Raw genomic sequence first — 15,546 nt, forward strand, 5'->3', positions numbered from 1 at the left:
CTGAAAGCAACTCTTTTGCTTGAGAAGATAAGCTCTTGTGTGTTTACTATTAAATCTTGGCAGAAGCCTTTTAGCCTTGGACGCTTTCCAGTCTCTTCTTTTGAAATAGGGGTTGAGAGAAGAGGGCTGGTTCAGAACAGTTTGCTTTCAGCCACCCACCCCTTATTACTACGATGGAGCAGCTTCTTGCCGAAAATGCCCAGCTCAACCAGCAACTCACCTTGCTGGCCACTCAGGTGGCACAACTGCAGGCTCAGGTACATGCTGCCCCCCCACCCAGGAGGAAATGTCAGATAGCTATGCCGGATAAATTTGCTGGTAATCCAGAACTGTTTCCTGCCTTCCTGGGACAATGCCAGCTTTATATCAGCGTGAGAGCAGCTGATTTCCCCACTGACCGAGATAAGGTGGGATTTGTGTTGAGCCTTCTGTCGGGAGATGCAGCTCGTTGGGGCACGCCTCTGTTGGCACAGCCTAGCCCTTTGTTGGATAACTTTGGGGGGTTTTGTGACCATATGCGCCTCATGTACGAGGACCCGATTAAGGCGCAGACTGCCACCCGACGCCTGAAAGCTTTGAGGCAGGGTCAGCGCCCTCTACAGGCCTATATCAGCGATTTCCGGCTGCTTAGCCAGGATTCCGCCTGGAATGAGGCTGCGCTCGTGGATGCCTTTCAGGATGGCTTGTCAGAGGAGATGTTGGATGAGCTGGCCCGCGTGGACATTCCCTCAGACCTGAATGGGCTGATCCATCTTTGTCTGCGGATCGATGCCCGGCTGCAGCAGCGTAAGAGTCGCCGTGCCACCCCACAGACCCCTGCCGCCCCTGTTGTGCGTGAGCCCCCAGTCCAGAGGGAGGAGCCAATGGAGCTGGGTGCCGCCAGGTCCCGTCTATCGGTGACGGAAATGGACAGACGACGATCGGAGGGGTTGTGTTTTTACTGTGGGGACCCTGGACATTTGGCTGCTTCTTGCCCGAAGAAGCGTCAGCGGGCGTCAGTGACCAAGCCTGCCCCGAGAAAGTCCCCCGCTTTGCTATCGGGAAACGGCCCGAGCCCGATCTAGACGGTGTGAAAGATCGGGCGACCCACAACAACCACACCGAGCGACGCCGTTCCGACGGTGCCTGTGAACCTCCACGGCATTTGATTTTGGAGGCACGTCTGATCCTTCCTGGCAAGCCAGAGGGGATTCCGGTCCATGCCTTAATTGACTCTGGGGCTACCACTAACTTTATGGATTCGGCCTTTGTGGCCAAATGGGCTGTTCCCCAGTGTCCAGTGGATCCGCCCATGCTTGTGGAGACCATCGATGGTCGAGTGCTCCTGTCCGGGCCTATCACGGCCGCCACGCAACCCGTGTGTATGGCCATCAGTACCCATGTGGAGGCCATTCAGTTCTACGTCACTTCGGATCTGCACTTCCCCGTGGTCTTGGGACTGGCGTGGCTCCGGGCGCATGATCCACAGATCTATTGGTCTCAGAACTTGGTCACCTTCCCAAGTTTGCAGTGCGTGGACCACACCCGCCATATCTGTGCCGGCCAGGTGGAGGGTTCCCCAGGGGTTTCCTTGCCTCCCGAACTGTCCGACTTTGCTGACGTGTTCAGCGAGTCAGAGGCGGACCAGTTACCCCCGCACAGGCCCTACGACTGCTCCATTGACCTAGTCCCTGATGCGCCTCTCCCAGTGGGGCGTTTGTACTCCATGTCGGAGCCCGAGTTGGCTGCATTGCGGGACTTCCTGACGAAGAACTTGGCTCGTGGTTTCATCCGGCCCTCGTCCTCGCCAGTGTCTGCGCCCGTGCTCTTCGTCAAAAAGAAGTCGGGCGAGTTACGGCTTTGCTGTGACTACCGGAAACTCAATGCTATCACGGTGCGTAACCGCTACCCGCTGCCCCTCATCCCCGAGCTCTTGGACCGACTCCGGGAGGCTAAGATCTTCACGAAACTGGACCTGCGTGGAGCTTACAACCTCGTCAGGGTTCGGCCGGGTGATGAGTGGAAGACGGCGTTTGGTACTCGCTATGGACATTTCGAGTACACGGTGATGCCGTTTGGCCTGACCAACGCCCCCGCTGTGTTTCAGCATTTTATGAATGACATCTTTCGGGATCTGTTGGACCAGTTTGTTGTGATTTACCTGGACGACATCCTGATTTACTCCCCGTCGCGTGAAGCGCATCATCAGCATCTCCGTCAGGTCCTGCAGCGCCTCCGGAAACATCGGCTGTTTGCCAAGTTGGAGAAGTGCCAGTTCTACCAGGTGACCATTGATTTCTTGGGTCACCGCATTTCTCCTGAGGGCATCGCCATGGAACCGAGTAAAGTTGAGTCGTTGCAGAGTTGGCAACCCCCGCGTCGCGTGAAGGATATTCAGCGACTTCTTGGATTTGCCAACTACTATCGGACATTCATCCCTGGCTTTGCTGCCTTGACAGCCCCCCTCACCCGGCTCCTGCAGAAGAAGACTCGGTTCCAGTGGAACGCCCCCGAACAACAGGCGTTCCAAGCTTTGAAGGACGCCTTCATGAAGGAGCCCATCTTGAAGCATCCTGACCCGCAACGGCCGTTTGTCGTGGAGGCGGACGCCTCCGACATTGCCATTGGGGCCGTGTTACTCCAGGCAGCGACGCCCAACGGTACCCTTTTCCCTTGCGCGTATCACTCACGGAAATTGAATCCCTCGGAGCGCAACTATACCATCTGGGAGAAGGAGCTGCTGGCCATCAAGGCGGCGTTCGAGGCTTGGAGGCATCATCTGGAGGGGGCGCGGCATCAAATCGAGGTCCGGACGGACCACAAGAATCTGGAAAGCCTGCAGACCGCTCGGAATTTGAACCAACGCCAGATCCGGTGGTCCCTCTTCTTTACGAGGTTTGACTTCCGGGTGCGGTACATACCAAGCGGGCACAACCAGAGAGCGGATGCTCTGTCCAGGAAGCCCGAGTACACCCGAGTGGAAGACAAGCTTCTGCCCAGGACCGTGATCCCCGTCGAGTCTTTTGCTGCGGTGCGGGAGCCGGTGGATATACGGGCTCGGATCCGGGAGGTGCAGCAGCAGGAGGCGTGGGTGGCTCAGCGGAAGGAAGAGGTGGGGCCAGATTCGCCTTGGTCGGTCACAGATGGACTCCTGTATTATCGTGACCGGCTCTATGTTCCAGGAGGGCCACTCAGGGGACTCGTCCTCAGCCAATGTCATGATAACCCGGCTGCGGGGCATTTTGGCCTGTTCAAGACTCTGAACCTGGTCTCCCGTACATTCTGGTGGCCCCGAGTCCGACACGATGTCCAGTCTTATGTCACCTCCTGCGTCCCATGCAGGCAGGCCAAGTCAGCGACAGGGGCCCCGCCTGGTTTACTGCAGCCTTTGCCAACGCCCAAGAGACCCTGGGGGGCTGTGTCCATGGACTTTCTGACGGATCTACCCCCATCCTCTGGCTTCACGACAGTGTTTGTGGTGGTGGACATGTTGACCAAGATGGCGCACTTCATCCCCTGTCGCGGCTTACCGTCAGCTCGCGCCACTAGTCGCATGTTCATCCAACAGGTGTTCCGGCTGCACGGCCTTCCCGATAGAGTCGTCTCCGATAGGGGGGCCCAGTTTACAGCCCGCTTCTGGCAGGAGTTGATGCGGGCGTTGGACATTAAGGTTTGCCTCTCGTCCGCGCATCATCCTCAGACCGACGGGGGTACCGAGAAGGTCATCGGCATCTTAGAGCAGTATCTGCGCTGCTACGTTAACCTGCAGCAGGACAATTGGGTGGACTATTTGGCCATAGCCGAGTTTGCCTTTAACAACTCGCAGCACACCTCCACGCAGATGACACCGTTCTTGGCCAATGTGGGTTATCACCCCCGGTTTTTCCCCCTTTCTCCCGTGGACTCACCGGAGCCGGCAGCGAACGAATTCATGGCGGAGTTACAGGCGATCCATCGGTTGGTGCGACGGCAGCTGGAGAAGGCCAAGGCCGACTACAAGAGGTTCGCCGATCGGTCGAGAAGGGATACGCCTCCACTATCGGTGGGGGATCGGGTCTGGCTGTCCACCAGGAACCTACCATCCACTCGGCCGGCGAGGAAGCTGGACCACCGATAACTTGGACCGTTCCCCGTCGAGGCCGTCATCAATCCGGTCGCCTATCGTTTAACTCTGCCACGTTCCCTGCGCGTGCACCCCGTCTTCCATCGGTCCTTGTTGGTCCCCGAACAACCGGCTTGTCCACTTCGCCAAGCGGAACCTCCCCCATCAGGACCTCGTGATGGCGACAGCACCCCCGAGTACGAGGTCGCCAGCATCAGGGATTCCCGCTGGCTGAAAGGTCGCTTCCAGTACCTGATCGAGTGGAAAGGGTACGGGCCGGAGGACTTCACATGGGAAGACGCGACCGCCGTTCATGCCCCTGCGTTGGTGACTGCGTTTCACGAACAGTTCCCATCCCGACCGCATCCGGATCGGCAGACCCGGGGGAAGGGCCCTGCGGTGCGGGATAGTGTTGTGACTCAGGGTCAGCCTGTGGGTCCGACAGCCGGCTGCGATGTATCGGAGGACTCAGATGTGGGGGAGGAGGGAAACGAACCGGCTGATGATGATTTGGAGACTTTGCAGAGTCCTCAGCCGGGAACCTCTGCTCAGCTGTGTGAGCCCGAGAGTGCGGAGGATGATGACCCACAGCTGGCCCTGTTCAAGGACGCCCGACGCAGGAGGCAGTCGAGCAGGGACAAACAAAGAAAGGCTATGGGACTCCTCGGGAGGAGGCACAGGGAGACCACGCCCTGAGCTCTCTATAAAAGGAGTGTTTGGGGAGGGGCTGGTTGCTGAAAGCAACTCTTTTGCTTGAGAAGATAAGCTCTTGTGTGTTTACTATTAAATCTTGGCAGAAGCCTTTTAGCCTTGGACGCTTTCCAGTCTCTTCTTTTGAAATAGGGGTTGAGAGAAGAGGGCTGGTTCAGAACACTCGGGCTCATCTTTACTTTAGGCAAATGATGCAGCCACTTAGCCAATCAGGTCCAATCTTGGCTAAAATAAGCAAGGTTGGAATTAGCTGGTATATGTATGACAGACCTCCAAAAATTCTGAGGCTGTAAAAATATCTTCATTGTAAAAACATCCACGAAGAATCAAGACTGAGTCCAGGGGAGTCTTTACCTTCATGCACTGCATTGTCTACATAACAACAAATTATTTCCTATATATGAGGTTATTATCAGGATGAAAACTCCTACATCACCAATTGAGATAAAGCTGAGAGAGCAAAATAGCTGTTCTATCTAGATATCCATTCCAGTCCATATGATTCCCCACCCCACCCCACAATGCCCTCTCCCCATCACGACATACAGGTAGCCCTTGATTCATGACCACAGTGGAGCCCAACATTTCTGTTGCCAAGCGAGAGAGTTTTGTTTGCCGCATTTTACGATCTTTCTTGCCACGGATGCTAAGTGAATCACTGCAGTTGTTGAATGAGTAACATGGTTGTTAAGTGAATCTGGCTTCCCCATTGACTTTGCTTGTCAGAAGGTCGCCAAAGCTGATCACAGGACTCCTGGGACACTGCAGCCGTCATTAATATGAACCAGCTGCCAATCATCTGAATTTTGCTCACGTGACCATGGGGATGCTACAAAGGTCATAAGTGTGAAAAATGGTCAAAAGTAACTTTGAATGGTCACTTAATGCATGAATGTAAGTTGAGGGTTATCTGTTTAAGAGATAAATATTGTGGTGGAATATGCAGCTGAGTGAGGGGATCTTTCTTGCCACGGATGCTAAGTGAATCACTGCAGTTGTTGAATGAGTAACATGGTTGTTAAGTGAATCTGGCTTCCCCATTGACTTTGCTTGTCAGAAGGTCGTCAAAGCTGATCACAGGACTCCTGGGACACTGCAGCCGTCATTAATATGAACCAGCTGCCAATCATCTGAATTTTGCTCACGTGACCATGGGGATGCTACAAAGGTCATAAGTGTGAAAAATGGTTAAAAGTAACTTTGAATGGTCACTTAATGCATGAATGTAAGTTGAGGGTTATCTGTTTAAGAGATAAATATTGTGGTGGAATATGCAGCTGAGTGAGGGGTGGATTAAATCTTTCTCTCTCTCTCTCTCTCTCTCTCTTTCTCTCTCTCACTCACACACACACACACACACACACACACACACACACACACGGTAAAACCCTTTATCAGGTTATTCCTAGAAGAGGGCAGTCAGTCGGGTGAGATTCTTGTAAATAGGCGAGTAACAAGAAAGAACACTGTGCTGTTCTGGTCCTTGTGCCTGACATTGTATTTCCATCCTAATAAGGAAATAATTCATGTCAAGAAGAATGCTGTGGGGAGGGCTGAGTTGCTTCACTTTCACCTACGTTTACTCCAAAAGTGTTTTACACTCCAAATGCACACAGGCAAGCAAAGCAGCACATAGAGGGAAACCAGATGAACAGAGCCCTCACGGCAGAGGCCCACCATTTCTTTTTCCACTTTCTGATACTGTCTAAAGAGGGGTCCATTTTGACTACAGATCTCCCAGACTAATAGAGAAGCAGTAATAAAATATAAACTGAGTTCCCACTTTGTACTAAACCAGAATTTTGCTAACCCCATTTTTTAAAAAATCCCAGTTGTGTGGACTTGCTCATCACCCTATGATACAAACAAGCAAACCGAAATAAAGCCCAGGGTGGAGCATGAAGAAAAATATTTTATGCAGTCACAAGATGCCCATTATCTTTCAGTTTCAGCTTGACTAGGTGCTTCCAACAGTGCCTCATATCTCTTCTTCCTTTACTTCCTTGAAAGATAAGAGCTGGGTGACATTCAGTGCAGCAACCTGAAAACTCAGGGCACTATCCACTCATGTACTATAGGAACCTTCAGATACTATATACCACCTTCACATGTACACATAATAAACTGGACCTTTAAACAGATACCATGGCTGCTAGGTCAGCTGCAGGGCTTTTTATGGCACAGAATTAAACACTGTTTCCTGCTAATTGCTCAGCATAATGTCAGACTGGTTGTTCTAAGGTTCAAAGATTGAAACTTTCAGATATCGAAACCACTGTCAGATGACAGGAAAACAAGGATTTAGGTAACTGAAAACACCAACCTGACAGCACTCGTTCCCCCCACAATGGGCACCTCATCATAGAAGCTATCAAACAGCTTTCCCCACTATTCACGAATCAGATGCGACTGGTACATTTTCCCTGTCGCCACCCATACCTGAAGACCCAGGTAGACGGAAGAAAGGCCCCCACTACCTGCATATTTTCACTAGCCCTTCACCAAGGTGAGTCAGCTGCTTCTTGACAGAATTCTCATAGAACAGGGTGTCAAACTCACAACGTCACGTGACGTGTCGCGACATATCGCGACTTTTCCCCCATGGCTGGCAATGGGGTGGGTGCGGTTTCGGCGTGACGCGTCCAGCCCGCGGGCCACCAGTTTGACACCCCTGTCATAGAAGGTGTAGCTGTCACAGTTCCTTTGATTCAGTATCTGTCTTATGCTGAATCAAAGGAAAGGGACTTGCAGACTGCCAGTTGTTCACCATCAGGAAGGGAACAAAGGTACTGGGGTCATTTTTATATATATATATATTTGTTTGGTGTCACGCACATCACAAGATCAGAGTATCCAAATAACGGCATTCTCCCAAATAAACCTACCTGGTCTTTGGGAGATCTTCTTAGCTCAGTGTCACTATCAGAAGCACATTTAAAGGACAGCGGTGCTCATTTCCATTTTCTAACCAAAGGAGTCAGCGTTGTCCAAAGACATTTCTATGGTCATATGGCCAGCATGACTATACGCCAAGGCACACAGAACGCTGTTACCTTCCCACCAAAGTGGTACCTATTTATCTACTTGCAATTGCATGTTTTCGAACTGTTGGGTGGGCAGGATCTGGAGCAAGTAATGGGAGCTCGCTCCATCATGGGCGCGCGGGTCTCAAATCTGGGCTGTCAGCTTTCCAGACGCCAAACTCAGCATCTTTAACCACTGAGCCATCATGCCCCCTTAGAAGCACATAATATATATCGAAGAAAAAAGAGAGATGAAGTATTGGCTATAATAATGTGGAGATTTGTAATAATATGTATTTGTCTGAAAATGGAACTACAGGTGAAACTCGAAAAATTAGAATTTATTTTTATTTTTTATTTTATATTGTGCAAAAGTTCATTTATTTCAGTAATGCAACTTAAAAGGGGAAACTAATATATGAAATAGACTCATTACATGCAAAGCAAGATAGTTCAAGCCGTGATTTGTCATAATTGTGATTATGGAGTACAGCTCATGAAAACCCCAAATCCACAATCTCAGTAAATTAGAATATTACATGCAATCAATAAAACAAGGAGTGTACATAAAACAATATCAGACCTCTGAAAAGTATAAGCATGCATATGTACTCAGTACTTGGTTTGGGCCCCTTTTGCAGCAATTACTGTGTCAATGCGGCGTGGCATGAAAGCTATCAGCCTGTGGCACTCAGCAGTTATGGAAGACCAGGATGCTCAGCAGTTATGGAAGACCAGGATGCTTCAATAGCGGCCTTCAGCTCTTCTGCATTGTTTGGTCTCATGTCTCTCATCTTTCTCTTGGCAATGCCCCATAGATTCTCTATGGGGTTCAGGTCAGGCGAGTTTGCTGGCCAATCAAGCACAGTAATCCCACGGTCATTGAACCAGGTTTTGGTGCTTTTGGCAGTGTGGGCAGGTACCAAGTCCTGCTGGAAAATGAAGTCAGCATCCCCATAAAGCTCGTCTGCGGAAGGAAGCATGAAGTGCTCCAAAATCTCCTGGTAGACAGCTGTGTTGACCCTGGACTTAATGAAGCACAGTGAACCAACACCAGCAGATGACATGGCTCCCCAAATCAACACAGACTGTGGAAACTTCACACTGGACTTCAAGCATCTTGCAGTGTGTGCCTATCCATTCTTCCTCCAGACTCTGGGTCCTTGGTTTCCAAATGAGATGCAAAAGTTGCTCTCATCAGAAAAGAGGACTTTGGACCACTGAGCAAAAGACCAGGTCTGTTTTTCTTTAGCCCAGGTAAGACGCTTCTGACGTTGTTTGTTGTTCAGGAGCAGCTTGACAAGAGGAATACGACATTTGAAGCCCATGTCCAGGATCCGTCTGTGTGTGGTGGCCCTTGATGCACTGACTCCAGCCTCAGTCCACTCCTTGTGAAAGTCCCCAACACTTTTGAATGGCCTTTTCCTGACAATCCTCTCCAGACTGCGGTCATCCCTGCTGCTTGTGCACCTTTTTCTTCCACACTTTTCCCTTCCACATAACTTCCTATTAATGTGCTTTGATACAGTACTTTGGGAACATCCAACTTCTTTTGCAATTACCTTTTGAGGCTTTCCCTCCTTATGGAGGGTGTCAATGATGGTTTTCTGCACAACTGTCAGGTCAGCAGTCTTCCCCATGATTGTGATTCCTACTGAACCAGACTGTGAGACCATTTAAAGGCTCAGGAACCCTTTGCAGGTGTTATGGCTTAATTAGCTGATTAGAGTGGGACACTTTGAGCTAGAATATTGCACCTTTTCACAATATTCTAATTTACTGAGATTGTGGATTTGGGGTTTTCATGAGCTGTAAGCCATAATCATCACAATTATGACAAATCACGGCTTGAACTATCTTGCTTTGCATGTAATGAGTCTATCTCATATATTAGTTTCCCCCTTTAAGTTGCATTACTGAAATAAATGAACTTTTGCACGATATTCTAATTTTTCGAGTTTCACCTATATTGTAACTTGGATACCACATTGCTTTCTAAAGATATTATTGTAAATATTGAAAAACTAATAAAATATTATTTAAAAAGAAGCACATTTAGTAGGGGCATAAACAAAGGCCTTCTTAGTACCTGCATCCCCATGACCTATATATTTACTGACTCATTTTTCTTAGGTCACAGGCAAAGTTCACACAACACATTTGGTTAAAATGTGAATTCAACATGTCATAAATACAGACAATGGTACTAGCATCTGCAACAGAATTCAGGCTAGATCCTTCTACTTAGCCTCTTATAAGCAAGCAATGACAATTGCTTTATTTATGCTCAATTATTATTCCGTTTTTTAAACTTCATTTAAAACATAAATATGTTTTGTTTCAAATCAGAAACAAGTTCTCAGAAGTTCAGCCAAACCATTCTGGACAGGTCATGCTTGGCCAAACCAAAACTCTGTTCATGAAGACACTTCTGGAGGAATCTCACCAAGTAGGACTGGTGTCCCTCCATCTTCTCCTTTCATGGCCTCTAGATCAGCTGGCTTGTTAATTTTTACAGGGCCTTCTTTTGCCTAGCTATCATGGCACTCTTGAATTCAAGCATGGCATACTAAGCCACCTCTTCTGTCATTCCCAAAGAAAGAAAAGATTGGGTGGGCTAGTTGGATATGCTGTGACTGAATTCAAGAATGGCTATGGTTATGTAAAGGTAAAGGTAAAAGTTCCCCCGCACATGCGTGCTAGTTGTTTCTGACTCTAGGGGCTGGTGCTCATCTCCGTTTCAAAGCCGAAGAGCCAGCGCTTGACTAGACGCCAAAGGCGCACGGAATGCTGTTACCTTCCCACCGTAGTGGTCCCTAGTTTTCTACTTGCATTTTTACGTGCTTTCAAACTGCTAGGTTGGCAGAAGCTGGGATGAGTAACAGACACTCACTCTGCTATGGGGCACTCGGGATTCGACCCGCCAAACTGCCGACCTTCTGATCGACAAGCTCAGCATCCTAACCCACTGAGCCACCGCATCCCTATTGGTTATCTAGAGGTAGGCAAAGGCAGCACTGGAAAGACTGGAGGAGCTGGCCAGGTTGAATTTAAGGACAGTGACTTACCTGCCCTAATGTGAGAAATTCTGGGGAAAGTAATAGGCAATTAAGCATAGATAATCAAGAGATAAAGGAAATTCTACTGCAATTTCAGTAGCAAAATACTGAGAAGCAAACATTAAAATCACTCAAAACATTTCTATTTTAATGAACTCACTATGAATGAGACATGAATGTTACTCTGGCAGATTCCCGTTTTGCATTAACACCAAGACTTATGGATACCTTACTGAAGTTTGTGTAAGCTTTGCTTCTTTGATCTTGATCTTGCTCAGCTGTGTGGCACCTTCTCCTCTATCTTCACAGCACTTTCTTTTCCTTAGTTCTCTCTTTTCTGTTTTTGTTTTTTCTTTCTCCCTATTCTCCCCACCGAGAAACATTTTGCTCAAACGTGTTTCAGTTTGGGCATGGACACCTGAAAGTGGCTATTCCAAGCACATAATAGTTCAGGCGTGAAACATTTTGCATATCCCCATTTATTTATTATTGCTAGCTAGCTTAATTGCCATGTTGGAGGAAAACACAGGACATAAGTCTAATGAACGTTATTGTCATAGTATTTGCATGCCACCCTTGCTCAGCTCTTTCTAGATATTAGATAAGATGCCTTCACAACTTATCTTCTCAGTTGCAATTCTCAAGAAAATTATTGTGCCACTATCTTAGCTTCAAGAACTAGGCTATAAAAGAGTGAGCAATTTATATGAGAGAAAAACAGAAAGCGAAACTTGCAGACTTGCTTGGCAAATCCTACCACTCCTTAAAGAAGGACTAGAGGTGACATGATAGTAGTGTTCCAATATCTACGGGACTGCCACAAAGAAGAGGGAGTCGACCTATTCTCCAAAGGCAGAACAAGAAGCAACGGATGGAAACTAATCAAGTAGAGAAGCAACCTAGAACTAAGGACAAATTTCCTCACAGTCGGAACAATTCACCAGTGGAATGGCTTGCCTCCAGAAGTTGTGGATGCTCCAACATACAAAAAGTAATTTCCGATTTTTTTAACATCGGTTATCAGTACAATTATCAATTTAGCTCTTACTCTACAACTCTCTTCTTTCTATAATCTCTCCTGTCTAATCATTAAAACCTTCAGTCATAAGTTCATTATTTTTTTTCTGTTTCACATGAAAAGTCTACAAAGAGTTTTCAGTCAGCAATCAATGCAACAGATGCCCTCTAGGTCCAGCCAGACAATTCCCACCTCTGTGTTCATGACCAATCAACCGATGACCTCTGGAACCCTTTCCAGATTGTTATATCCAACCGATCATCCTTAAGAGATCCCTAAACCACACAGGATCACCAGCTTCATCTACGAACAAAGGAAGAAGCTGAAACAGGAAGCTTGCAACTGAAAAAGAGGCAGAGCAGGAAAGAGAGAAGAAATGAAGGAGAAAAGGAAGGAAGGAAGGAAGGAAGGAAGGAAGGAAGGAAGGAAGGAAGGAAGGAGGGAGGGAGGGAGGGAGGGAGGGAAGGAAGGAAGGAAGGAGGGAGGGAGGGAGGGAAGGAAGGAAGGAAGGAAGGAAGGAAGGAAGGAAGGAAGGAAGGAGGGAGGGAGGGAGGGAAGGAAGGAAGGAGGGAGGGAGGGAGGGAAGGAAGGAAGGAAGGAAGGAGGGAGGGAGGGAGGGAGGGAGGGAGGGAGGGAAGGAAGGAAGGAAGGAAGGAAGGAAGGAGGGAGGGAGGGAGGGAGGGAGGGAGGGAGGGAGGGAAGGAAGGAAGGAAGGAAGGAAGGAAGGAAGGAAGGAAGGAAGGAAGGAAGGAAGGAAGGAAGGAAGGCTTATGCACAGCCCTGCAGGAGTCCTGGAAAAATTGACCCTTCAGATCCCAAGACTAGTCATCTGCTAGCTGGACATTTCAAGAAAAGACTGCACAGAAAACCTCCACCACCGCTCTCAGCCCCAGCACCGCCAACCATAGTCTCCAGTCCACCCCAGATGTCACCCACCACATGGGATGAACTATCCTCCTTTCCAAGAGCCAGCTCAGTCCTGCCAGACCCAAGATGATGAAACCTTCCACATTACTGAACCACAGTGACTAGCCGCCAGAGGGACAAAGACCAGGCCGCTTTTCACCAGGCTTGCAATCGCTCTGAAGCAAGGTCCTGAAGGTGAACCCCTAAGAGCACCCACAAGAGGGGGAAATCTTATGACTACCTACAGTAGCGGCCAAAATTGTGGAAACCTTTTGGGGAAAGTGTATTTTTGAGGTTTGATGGCTAATAACACCACTTTTTGCGGGGGGGGGAGTAGTACCATAAAATTATATATCAAAGGAAAGATAATTTAATCGAGAATGTAATGCAACAAAGTTTGTTCAATTACCCGTACTGTATTCTATGAAAAGTTATAGCCAAATAACCAGAAAAAGGAAGCACAACTTGCTTAGGTTGACATCAGGTAGCTTTCCTTCATCTGATTGTAGCCGATCAGCATGAGTGTTTAGAGAGCCAATCAGGTGTCATCTTGTTTTGGCAATGAGCCAATCAGATCACAGTAGGATTCACTTATGGATGTCATGTATTAAAGCTGAGAGGAGGACATTTGTCAGTGTGTTATGTGATCGCTATCAAGTTGGTTGGGGTTTTTGTTGTTGTTGTTCTTTCATTTAGTGAGCTTGTAAAACATAATAAAATTAAAGTAATGGTGCAAAGTGTTGACTGGTCGCCCAGAAAGCGATGTAAAGTAGTATTATTAAGTGAACAAGGCTGCAGTTACAAAGAAATTAGAAGAAAAATTGGTGGAAACTTAACCAAAGGTGGCATTTCTACTGTACACTTTTCCCAAAAGGTTTCCACAATTTTGGCCACTACTATTGCATCCCTCATCACCTGTCCTCCATTTAAGGGCTCTGTTGTGCCAGGCACAAGCGACATTATTGGGGTTGGGGAGGGGTGTAAACTGATACCAGTGGAATTTACAAATGAGATGAAAGTAGAACTAGGAACACTTTCAACAGGCCATCCTTCAGCATTTGCCCCCAGCCCCCCTTATGGGTAGGAATTTGCAAATTTGATGCCACGATAACTGTACTCCTATTAGCTTCATTTTAGATGGCTCCGTCACCCCATGCGCTGCTTAATCCCACTTTTTTCAGATGAATCTTGCTTAATCCCTCCTGACCTCCAAAGGCCTTCCTGCCATTCTATGGAATTCCATGGAAGATGGGTTCCTAAAAAGTGCAATCCCCTGTTGTAATACAAGCCAAATCGGGACCCCTGAGGTAGTGGAACCAATCCAAAGACTGACAAAAGCCTATCTGGAACAAGAGATCCTGCACAGGTACACCTCCCTTTGCAACACCCCAATCTTCACTGTGGGAAAACCTAAGAAAAATGCTGTGAGGTAGCCAACTTATTACTTCCTTCGTTCATGATCTGAGGAAAGTTAATTCCTACATCATCCCACATGGTGCCAAACTCAGCCATAATCATGGCTATGATTCCTGCTTCCACCACTTCTTTCACTGTCATTGACCTCTGTGCCACTTTTTTCAGCGTCCCCGTAGACCCAGCTTCATAATATCTTTTCACGTTCACTCAAAAGGGGAAGGTCAGCAATATGCCTGGGCACAATTGCCTCGGGGGTACCTCAAATCACCCACTCTCTTTTCACAAATCCTAAAAGCGGGCCTTGCCTCTTATCTCCCTGCTTGTGGCTCCATCCTTGTCTAGTACACAGATGACCTGTTGCTGGCTTCACCCTATCAAGCTGACTGTCACACCGACGTCCACCATTTGCTGTCTAGTCGAGCTGTCAGGGGGCACAAAGTGACACTTACCAAGTTACAATATCTTACACAGGAGGTGACTTACTTGGGATACATACCAGTAATTGGCCAGACTATGGAGATAAGAATGCTCAGACCAAACCCTGTCGCTAGAGGAAGCTTTACATCCATCCAAAGTGTGCCTGGCTGAGGAATTCTGGGAGTTGAAGTCCACAAGTCATAAAAGGGCCAAGTTTGAAGACCCCTGATCCAAAGCATGGGACCGAGTGTGGGTCCAGTCAGAACTTCACCAGGAGTTCCCCATTGCAGCCCAGGTGAAGAGGACCCTAGTAGGTCCTTCTGACAACCCAGACTACCATCAAAGTAACAAAGCAAGACACCTGAATTCACTGGTTACACATGAAGCCTAAAGTAGTGGGCCACAGTAATGAGACCTATACAACCCCCTGAATATCTCTCCTAGCCAGCTCATCAGAGACTCAGCAACTGACCAGAGGATACTAGAAACTCTCTTCCAACCTTTGAACTGAACAAAGCCACCAGAAATAAAAGACTTGCGGGGATAATGGGAATCCCATTTAAAAGACACTTTCTGTGTCTTTTTATTAGCATCAAGGGCAGAAGGGTTAATAGGGATTATTGGTCTTGCTGTCATATAAATTCTATCTCCAGTTCAAGCAGGCATCCTGTGCTCATTTACCTGGTCTTATTTTTCCCCCTAACACATATGTATCTTGATTATCTGTAGAAAAAGTGAAAAAAAGTGAGCATGTGCTAATCAGGCTCAATTGAATGCCAAAAAGATAATGGTGTGTAGGATATATCTAGAGAGAGAGAGGGAGAGAGAGAGAGAGAAGGGGCCCTTGAATTTTATTTTAAAGGCTTTTATTGTGGGGGGAGGTATTGATGGCAGAAAGGTTTCATGAAACTCAGC

Source organism: Vipera ursinii (assembly GCF_947247035.1).
Source record: "Vipera ursinii genome assembly, chromosome: 2".
Lineage (NCBI taxonomy): Eukaryota > Metazoa > Chordata > Lepidosauria > Squamata > Viperidae > Vipera > Vipera ursinii.